The 11,541-nt window shown below is 28.9% G+C and overlaps 1 protein-coding gene across 2 annotated transcripts in view; it reads right to left on the reverse strand.

Moving 5' to 3' along the window:
* Positions 1–11,438, reverse strand: part of LOC147807444 (cytochrome P450 2L1-like) — a 36,511-nt gene extending 25,073 nt beyond the window's left edge. The window contains exon 1 of one of the 2 annotated variants that reach the window (XR_015434489.1): positions 11,136–11,347. The gene's annotated coding sequence lies outside the window, so the exon portion shown is untranslated. Of the gene's footprint in view, positions 1–11,135 lie in introns of both variants that reach the window. The other variant, XM_087165290.1, reaches the window with a different exon arrangement.
* Positions 11,439–11,541: the final 103 nt, after the last annotated feature.

Raw genomic sequence — 11,541 nt, forward strand, 5'->3', positions numbered from 1 at the left:
AAACAAATATTGAAGGCTCTAATCAGTACGACCTTCAATTTTGAACAAAGTGTCAGAGTTTTATCTTCGGGTCCATTTTATGACGTATCGCAGTTAGCTTAAACATTGAATGACAGGATGTCATCGAAAGCCTTGAAACGACGGTTTCATAATAAAATGAACTGAAAACATCTGCTATAAAATATTGAGTTGCTCTAATCCTCGGAGAGTCTTATATTCTGAACAGAGCTAGAAATGCGCGTTTAATAGGACAGAAAAGCGTGTTAATGGACACAGCGAAATAAAAAAAGAACCCTACTTTTTTATTAATTAACCTAAATTGAACAATTAAACGTGGAATTTTGTGCATACTTTTTTTAAACACTAAACATCATCACTACGGGCAAAGTCCCAAATCTTGAGATCGAGTATACAGAAATTATTTTTCATTCTTCTCTTCGTATTAAAAAACACTAAGTGTTAAAGTGGTTTCAAAAATTTGTAATTCATACAGTGTCAATTTAATAACACTATTAAAAATTAATTAGATCCGTGACAACCTTCTAAAAAAACTGTTGAATTTCAAATTTCTTTCGAGACTTAAAAAAATGTACTAAGAAAAAAAATTACTGACTAAAATGTACTAAATAAAAAAAGATGTACTAAGATAAGTGGTTTAGACAAACAGACGACATTATGTTATGAATGTATAGTTGGATCTATTCATTAGTTTTTTATTTAAAAAAAATAGCGATTTTTGCGAGAGCGAGAAGTTCGAAAAAAAGAGTCGAATGTTATGTTCATTTCTTGACATATGTCCATTTTTTTAAAACTTTTTTCAGAATGACAAGTTCAGCGATGATCTGTTTTTCTAAATTGGAATCTTGAGAGTGATCAAAAGAGATTTAAAGACAACTGTTCTGCTTAGGACTGCCGAGTCGGAAACAAAGAAAATTTTGCAGAAGTCGCAGAAATTGACTCGATTTCGGTTAGTTAAAAGTTCGTACTTAAAAAGAAAAAACAATATTTTGGTCTTATGGATATTATTCGGACAAATATATAAACAAGATTATTATTTGAATAAATAGAATGACAGATATTTAAATTATTAGTTATCATAGACGTAATCTCATTTGAAAGTTTTTGAGCACATGTTTAACTGAACCATTGAAAATGAGCATAGAAAATTATTGAAACTATTAAAAAAAAAATCGAAATTACTAAATGAATTATTGATGAATAACCTCTATACCAGGGGTTACCAACTGGTGATCTTTCTGTGTGGCCCACGAACTAAAATATATTAGTTGTCATTTTTTTTAGGGTAATTTTCGTAAAAAGTCTATATGGGTTTAAAATACTTTTCTTTCGTTGAAAAAAGCTAATTTCTTCGTTTGGAAGTACATACTTGTGCGAAAGTGTATTTTCATCAATGAAATTAGTAAGGAATAACAAAAGAAACCGTCTTATTGACTCTTCTCTACTCCCTTTCATGAGAATCTTGAGGGGAAGTTTAAATCGACTATGTCAACCTTCATCTATCAAATGGTACCTCTACATGGATTCAAGATAACATGTCTTATATACTAGTGATTTGGTATTTAATATTTGTAGTGGTACTTACGCCGCACTCTCAACAACTGAACTTGAGGTGAATAACAATTCTAAGGTGGTTGCTGCAAACAAACTCCATTTCTCTCATTGAACATTTTGTGTGCTTCTATGTAAGTTTTAATACCAACCTTTTTAAAGTTTTATATCTTAACAATTTGATATCTGTTGCACACTAATTGTTTAATAGATAAATGCACATTAAAGTTATTGTAGCCGTAATTTTTTAATATGCAGTTAAATATTTTTAAAAATATACTTCTTATTTTAATTTGTAATTAAATGCTTTTGTTTTGTACAACTTGGTAAAAATCTGACAGTAATATTTTATGTTCCCTCAAACATAAAAGAGTCCTATATAAAATTTTGATGAAGTTGCGGCCCGCCATTTAAATGCTGTTTTCAAACGCTGCCCCCGGCCCCATGTAGGTTGGAAACTCCTGCTCTATACTGCCATAAGGGGCCGTTCAAAAAGTACGTACACAAAAATGGAGAAATTTTAAACCCCTCCCCCCCCTTCGTACATTACCGTACATAAGGTCGTACTCCCCCCCCCTTAGAGTACGTACATTTTATTAGTCTACCCCCCTTTTTGATAAAAACTAAAATAATTATGTTTTTAATAAAATTAAATATTTATTTAAAATAATTTATTCGTTTAAATTATTTAAACTATAACACTCAACGGGGAAATACCACCAATCGGGGAAAATTTGGTGTTTGCAATTTTTTATTTTGCGAGACAACTTATTTTGAGAACTGATTTACTCATTCTAACAAGCGGTAGCCGTGTGAAAAAAAAATACAAGAACAAACATATGTATAATACGTGTGTAGGAAGAAGTCAAATTTAAATTTGGTGTATGCTTATAATGTACGTACTTTGAAAAATACCTCCCCCCCTCCCCATCGTACAAAACCGTACAAAATAGTAAATCCCCTCCCCCCCTTTTGTGATGTACGTACTTTTTGAACGGCCCCTAAGACGCTTATAAATGTGCGTGTGAGGCCCCCTGGCAAAATCGAGGCGACATTGTCGCGGAACGTTACAGAGTTCTTACAGAAAGATTTTTCTTTTGGTAATAAAAAATTTTGGTTTTCTTTTCTGCAAAAATTTATTCTTAAAATTTGAATCGCGCATGTAAATGATCACTTTTTAACGAGCTTAATTCACGCCGAGAGTATCATAAATCCATGTAGTGTTTCAATTGTATTTCCGGCAGTTATTGATATTGATTTCACGTGGTTTTTAATTGGGTGAACTATCGTCTACGTCACAGGTTGTGTTATTCCTACTAAATTTAACCAGTGAACGGCATTTTCTGCGAGCCTGACATCGAGCCACAAATAAACAAACGGAATGTTCGATCTTTTAAATAGCTTCTCGCCAGATTATATTGTATTAAATAGAAAAGTTCGTTTTGTAACAATCGAATTTGTTGTTTCATCTAAATTAGTTAATGTTTTTAGTAAACATATTTAAAACGCAGTTTATTAATTAAATTAAATGTTTTTTTTTTCTCTTCTGACAACGTGAGACGTGAAACCAATTAAACGTAACGGACATCATTCTATAGAATCCATATTTAAAAAAAAATCAATGTTTTCAAATCAAATTAAATCAGCGCATATAAAATATTAAACAACAACCACTATCTTTCATTCATTTAGCATTGCACGATAGTATATGTTATTCCAACTAAAGTTTTCGAAGTGGAAGTAGTTGTGTTTACCCCATTCTCCCGATATATTTCAGACGATATGAAAAATTCGAATCACGCATTTAAATATTTGCTTTTTAAGGCAATGGTTCTACCGATTTTTTTTGACAGTTATAGATTTCCATGTAGTTCTTAAAATCCGATATTTTTTATACTATATATTATTGATTACAACAATCAAAACAAAACACGCATTTGAGTAATCACATTTTGAAGAGTCGGATACATAGGATTTTATCGTTGATATGCGACGGAGTACATTTTTTTAATGAACATATTTTTTTTAATGTGATGATAATTTACAAAATGCGAATAAGTAAGTCGTTTAGCTCCCCCCCCCAGCAAAAGGTGAGAATATTAGAATAAAAAAATATTAAACGTTCCATTTCAAAAATTATATTTTTTGTTTTGTTTTTCTAAGCACAGCGTTTTTATTAAGCTAAATTAGTAACATACATCTTTGTTATTATTGAAAGTATCTTGCTGAAAGATATTAGTGTGCTAGAAACTTTTGCCGCAGAAAGTCCGAAAAAATTCTGCCAGAGGGGTGTGAGGTTTGGTATCCAGCTTTTTTTTTTGTTTCTGTTCTTACACGGTGTTAAAAATTTTGTAAAAATCTAATTTTTGAAACTTAATTGCTCTAAAATGTAATTTTAAACAAAGTACTCCTACCTCTCACCATAAAGGGTAGAGAGATATAATTTCAAATCAGTATTTACTAAATGATGTTATTAATATTTTGCTAAAATTATGCACTCGTGCAGAAGTATGTCAATAAACAGAGATTTTATTTTCATCTCAATATTGAATTGAAAACGGTTTTAAAGTTCTTGCTTGCTATAATCTAATAAACATTCCTTTTATTTGATTTTAACCAAATTGTCAATTTTTGAGACACGGTAATTGAATTGCATAACTGGATCCTTCATAACTGAATAGTATAACTTTTGAACGATTTTTTAAAAAATTATATTTCCGTATCGGTACCTGTTCGTCAAACTAAAGTCGCCAAGGCACTAATGAGATTTCAAACTTTCAAAAATTACAAAAAGTATGTAGAGGTTTGCCCTGGGATATCTACGAATTGGTTCTAACTTTATTTTCGTTTCTCAAAAGATTTTCGTCTAAATAAACTGAAAGAAAAAGAAAAAAATGTGACCAACTTGATGGGTACACCTCCAAGAAGACCTTCCCCATTTTGTAGTTCATAAATAGCGCATAATAAAAATAAGAAATCTGTCACTGCGCAGATACGAACGATGGAAGTAATGGATTCCTTGTTTATGGTATCCCGCACGGACGCCTTTTCTCTTCTAGGAGGTGTTGGTATAACTCGTAGCCACGACGGACTCGTAACTATAAACTGCAAAATTTAGGAAACATTTGGTGATACGTGATGGATAACCGCTTAATGTGGGAAACGATTTGCTCTCTTTTTTTTCGAAAAATAGGTTACAAGCAACTCTTATTCTCACTCACTGCTTTTGTTTACTTTATCGAAAATAAAAAAAGATTATTATTCGTGAAAATATTTCTTTCGATTGAATAATTCCGTAACTATATAATTAAAGGCTAATGTCGGTATTCTGTGTTTATTTTTTTAAAATCTGTATATTAGAATATTCTTGAACCTTATTGCTTTGAAACAAATTCTAACCGCTTTTAAAAACCTATTGATTTTTAACAAAAAAGTATAAGGAACTAATATTAAACACTTATTAATTTAAATTAGAGTTTTCTATTCAGTTTTATATTTTTTTAAATATTTCTTTTAAGCTGAATAATTTAGTAATTGAATTAAAATAAAAATTAATATTGCTATTTATTTCATATTTGTTGCAATAGTTTTTTTAAATTGCTTTATTTTTAAGTCTTCGGTTTATTTTCAAAGAAATCGTTGTACAAACAATTTCGTAACATATAGAAAAAAAAAGCTATATTAGTTTATCTCTTCTTTAAATCTGTTTTATAAGATAACTTTATATACCTTATAAGTGTATAATATATATTGTGCGCAAATATTACCTTATTAAAATTTTTTTAAACTTTAATAATATTTATTTTATATAAATTTGTATAATACAATTTATTTTGTTTATATTTTTATATTTGTTGCTTTTAGTTGCTTTTCATTTTCAAATTTAGAATTATTTTTAAAAACATCGTCTTACTAATAAATAGTTTTGTAATCTATAGAAAAAAAAGTTGAATTAGTAAACTTTTTCTTTAAAATCGTTTCTCTTTATAATTTAACTTCATCTATTTTATAAATGTGTAATCTATATTGAGCACAAATATGAGCTTTTATATATAAATATATATATTTTTACGTTAATATTTATAGCTCATATATTCATATAATTTCAATATACGAGGGTTGTAAATTAAATAGCGGTAACTTAACCTTGAAACTCACAGAAGGTCGGTCATGTGCAAATAGAATATAGGAGCGGTGAGGTGGCGCTGTTGTCAATGTGTAGAGTGCAAAAAACAGTCGATCTGCTTAGAAGGGTAGTTGTTGTGTGGAGTTAAAGTGAGGAGTTTCGTTTCCATTACCCTAAAGCACGTTTTCAAAAGGCTTAATGACGAAAAACGACGAGATGCTTGAACCCATCGTGCTACTGTCCTATACGGTAAAGCATTTGGGCTACAGACTTCCACTAATCCTCGATAGCATTCTGTTGCATTTTTGCCACGGGCAACCTCGATTTAAAGCCACGACCACTGATCACCTTTTGAAAACATGCTTTAGTGCGATGGAAACGAAACTCCTCACTTTAACGCCACACAACAACTACCCTTCTATAAAAAAAAAAGATCGACTATTTTTTATACACTAGACATCGACAACAGCGCTACCTCACCGCTACCATATCCTATTTGCGCATGCCCGCCCTTTTGTGAGTTTCAAGGTTAGGTTGCCACTATCTAATTTACAACCCTCGTATATGAATTGTAAATGTTATGGGTCATTCTCACAAAAAGGTGATTTTTTAAGTCCCTGAGTAATAAATATTAGGAAATACAGCAGATTTCTTAATATTTTTCTTTATCATTTTTCGTGAAGTTCTTAACTAACGAATCATATGCATTTCTGCTAAATGTATTTAATATTTCATTCTTATTTTTTAATAAACATGACTTCAAAATCCCCTCCGTGGACGTCCCTACGCCAGTGGCACAAAATAATTTTTAATGCCTGTTAAACAATTTAAATGTTATTTTAATGATTTTTGTAGTTTTACCTAGTTAAATGTTTATAGTAACTTTTTACTTAATATTTTTTTAAAAAAAATTTATTTTTATAAAATAAATGACTAGCAAACTTTGTCCATCAAAAATGTCTCCCTCCGTGGACAATTAATATAGTTCTGTAAATATGCAATAAAGGGCAGCATATGCGAAATCCCTATAAGACAGCTGCTGGGAGGGGTAACCATTCCATTTTCTAATGTTAAATGTCAGTTGTTTTTGTTCTCTTTGGTGTCAGTTTTGGATTGTTGTGTTCAACTGGGGTTTGGCAAAGTTCTCACCGTATACTCCGTGGACATCATAAAGAAGGAAAATTATTTTATTTTCGATAGAAGAATTTTAGATTGCAAACATAGCATATTTAACAAAAAGAACTGCCCCATTTTTGTAACTTTAAAATTAAAAATCAGAAAAATTCAAGAACTAGTTTTTGTCTCCTCCGTGGACGTCCCCTCCGTGGACATAACAAGTCCACGGAGGAGAAGACACAGTCAATGCAAGAGACAATGCGTTAGATAACCATAATACAATTTGTATAATAATACTGTGATCTTTAAAATTTTTTTTCTTTTCAAATTTTAGGAAAAAAATTACAAAACTAAAATTTAAGTCAAGAAAGCAATCAAATGTTCAAATACAAAAGAGAAGGGAACAGAAAAAACTTAGTATGAGACAAGCTAGACAGAAATTAAAAGAAAACCCTATGTTGTTTGAAGAAAGTAAAAAAAAAAAAAAAAAAAAAAAAAAAAAAGAGCAAGAAACTGTATCAGAAAAAGATTTAACAGAAAAATCGTGATTAAATGTACTTAAATTTCTAGAAATTGATAGAGCAAACCGTTTGTGCCCAGGGAAAAAATAAACAATAACAAGAAGAAAAAAGAAAAAACGAAAACGTTATTTGGATGACAGTATGTTTAACTTGCATAAAATGGTCACAAAAGAGTACCCTCAACACTCAACTTTCATGTGGAGTCTGAATTTTTATTTCAATAGTCTTTACATTTTAATTTATTAATATTCAGTAAGAGTTACTTAAGAAACTGTACACCTAGGTTAAAAATGGATGTTTCCTTTCATAGCAGCATGATTAGTCGGAAGTAGCTCTATCTCTAATAATGAAATATTTTATTATTTACTTATTACTGTTAAACTCATATCAGTTGTGCCCGATAATTAATGAATTGGTCTTCATTGACATTTTATATTTTATAACATAAAATGTCTCCTCCGTTGACTATTACATCTCCTCCGTGGACAAGGCAGAATTTAAAATATTTTAAATCTTGTAAGAAATAAAATAGAAAACTTGACCATTATTATAAGGACATATAACAAAAATAAATAAAGGCATATATGTAATTTTTATCACTTTTTTAATTACTTTAATTTAAGAAATTTTTTTAGTCTATTTATACCTTTTCAGTGAGAATGACCCTTATAAGTTTCCTCCTGGAAAAAGTACCATTAAAAAAAACATTACTGTTCTTAATCAGAAGCTTAGTGTTATAATCTCACTGGTTGTTCTTTTTTAAACTAATTTTTTAAATAAATCTGTTGTTTACACATTATTATTTATTAAGATATAAATATTTTTACTTTGTTTATTACTCTGTCATTTATTAGATATCATGTGATACGCAAAATGCGGTGATAACAAAATTTTTAAGATTCTGAATAATATATATAATGTGTAATTAGATAGCTTTAAAAAATGCGATAGAGAGCGTACTATGAATATTGTAAAATAATAATAATAAAATGTATACGATTATAATATAGAATTTTAATACATCTTTATTTTGATCACTGATGTAATCGTGATTATAAAAATCCTAGAAATCAGTTACTTGTAGTCGGGATTACAAATTTGAGTGATTCTGATTACTATTGTAATCATGATCACAAGTAATCGAACTATATGATTTCATGTAACGTGATTACAAGTAAAAATGATTGTAAATTGTATGTATGATTATATTATGCAATACAGATAGTACAATATACAGTATAATGCTACATTTTGTACGTATTTACATACAACGTACATAAGTGCGCGTGCAATGAAAATGTACGTACATATGTGCATGCACGCGTAAGATTTAGGTATGTGCAAACAATATGGACTTATAAGAGCGTATGTAAATACAATGAATGTATATATTTTATGCACATATTTGTGTGCTCTCAATGTTCGTGTTAGTATACTTACGTACACAAAATGTACTTGCCATTGCTTGTACAAACATGCATACATTGTCTGCACTATGTATAAACGTACATACATAAATTGTATCACATACATTTTATACATGTATGAACATGCATGAATTGTATGCAATCTATTTTACGTAAGTATGTACACAAACGCTATGTACGCATGTATCTGCATATGATGAATGCACATTCTTGTGTATGTACACACAAATTATGCACGTAATTATACGCACACAATGTAAGTTCGTATGTACATGGATTCATGCAATGTATGTGTAAGCAGACATTGCATGTGCATACGTATATACATGTAGTGTACATGCATATATATAATAAATATGAACATACTTATATTGTAGAGATGTAAAAATGTAAATACATATATTGTACACATGTGAATATATTTTCATTGGATCTACTGAAATTTCATTTAATTTGCACATAAATTTATTCAGCGTACATGTTGTTCACATGTACAAAAATATATTACACGTATGTACATACATACATTGGACATACATATATTGTACATCTGTAAATTACTTCATTGGATGAACATATATTGCACAAATGTATATGCTGGCATGGAACATGCATAAATTGCACATGTTTAATCCAAACATTATACATACATTTATAGTGCAAATGTACATGCGTGCATAGTATATATATACATTGAATATGCATAAATTGAACAGATGTATATGCATACGTTGTACGTATTACCAAAATAATACCAAAAATTTAAAAGTGGTTGCAAACTGGTATTTTTAAAATACTCTTTTTTTTAATTAAATTCTATTCTTATAATTCAAAACCCTGTTTTTAGTATATTTATTTATTAATTTTCAAAATTCTGTTTTATAAAATACTATTAAATTAATGCACTCTTTTTATTCATGTAAAAATATTGGTGGAATTGATTAAATGAGAAAACTATATGCTTTTTATTCATGTTTCAAAGCTGAAAACGAATGCATAATGCTGATTGTAGAAAAATGAAATTGCAAGGAAATGATGAGATTCAATTCAAGCCAAACAAAATGCTCAATTTTATTACATAAAGCATTTATCGATGATTAAAAGTTAAACAACTTATTTTCATGCATGTTAAAGGTACTATTATAGTTTCTGTTAAAATCATAAGCCGAAATTACTCTTAAAAATTGGTTCCAATTTTATAAGTTTCAAAAGTCTTCAGAAGCCTTTTGAATAAAAATTAACGTTAAATAAATATCATTTAGAAAATCTATAAAACAAGACTTTTGACTTGTGGTACATAAATTTGTGAACAAGAAACAATTTAGATAGTTTTACATCATGTTAAATGGTGTGCATTTCAAAGTGTTTCCTTTATCAGAAAATTCTTATGGTTTTTATTTTATTTTTCAAAGACAGCATTTTTTTCCTCTAATTTGCTTGTCTATTATAGTAATAATATAGGACATTTCTTTTACATTTGTATCAAAACTTCATAATTAATAATATTCCATATATAATGCTTTGATCATATTTTTATTAAAATAAAAAGAATGATATTTTCTTAGTAGTATTAAACAAAAATGTTATTCATACTTAAAAGTCTTCCCACATGTTTATGAGCTTTTTTCATTATTTAATTTTTCTGAATAAAAAAGAGCTCAGAAACTGATTAAATTTAAAATGTATATAAAAAATAAATCAAATTTTAAGATCGCTAACTATTAACCTATAAACAAAACAAAATTGGTAGTTTATATTTTCAAACTTTTATTTGCATTCTATTAATCTTGAGTGTCCAATAATAATAATAAAAAAAAAAACTAAGTCAAAATGAACGGATGGAAATTGTCTTTTTAAATTCGCATTCTATTAATTTTAAAAGTAAATATAAAGAAACTCACTCGTTTAAATACTCGTCATCGTGCGTATTCCAATTTTGTTGCTTATCTCGCTATAATATAAATCGAAAGCATGAACAGAACACCACTTTAATTTCCTAAACTATCCTAAATTATACAGTTAATTATGCGTCTTAAATTATACAGTTTGTAGTTACATCCTCGAGAAAACCTCTACATTAAAAAATTTTTTTTAAAATTGCAAGTCTAAAATTCTTTTGGTACCTTGGCGTTTGTCATTACTGCATATAGATACGGAACTGAAACATCAACCAGGCCACTGTCCATAAAATGTCCCTAAAATGTGGTGATTGCAAATACAGAAATCTTCCGGCAAAAAAATTACGAAATAAAATAAATAGTTTTTTTTTTATAAATATGTCTATGCAATTAAAAATAGGGAATAAAATTTTATTTGGAATAAAACTTTATTCTCACTCTACTCTTTCTTTTTTCAAGAGATTAAAACAGTACTTACCACTTATTCACTGTTAACTAATACATGAAGAGAAATAATTTTATAGTTTTTTATTCTTTCAACTCTCACTTCTTCTAAGTTACTTTGCAATCGTTAAACAAAAGTAAAAATGAACAACATTGAAACATTCAGTGAACGAGATTTAAAGACCCATTAGAAAGCAAGAACGATGAGAGCTAAAACATCACAATCCATTTGATTCATTTAACTGTTAAAGGCAATGAGAACTAATAAATAAGGATGTTATATGTAACCTTGATGTAACATTACGCAATGTATAAATCTCAAAGTAACAACGAAATAGAAATGTCCCTGATTACGCAGAAAAAGAGAAACATGTTTAAAATTTGATGGAATAAAATTCCTTTCGATTATTTTTACACACTTTCAGACGAGAGCAAGAATC

Source organism: Parasteatoda tepidariorum, chromosome 6 (genome assembly GCF_982258835.1).
Source record: "Parasteatoda tepidariorum strain Cologne lab strain chromosome 6, Ptep-v5.0, whole genome shotgun sequence".
In the NCBI taxonomy this organism is placed as follows: domain Eukaryota; kingdom Metazoa; phylum Arthropoda; class Arachnida; order Araneae; family Theridiidae; genus Parasteatoda; species Parasteatoda tepidariorum.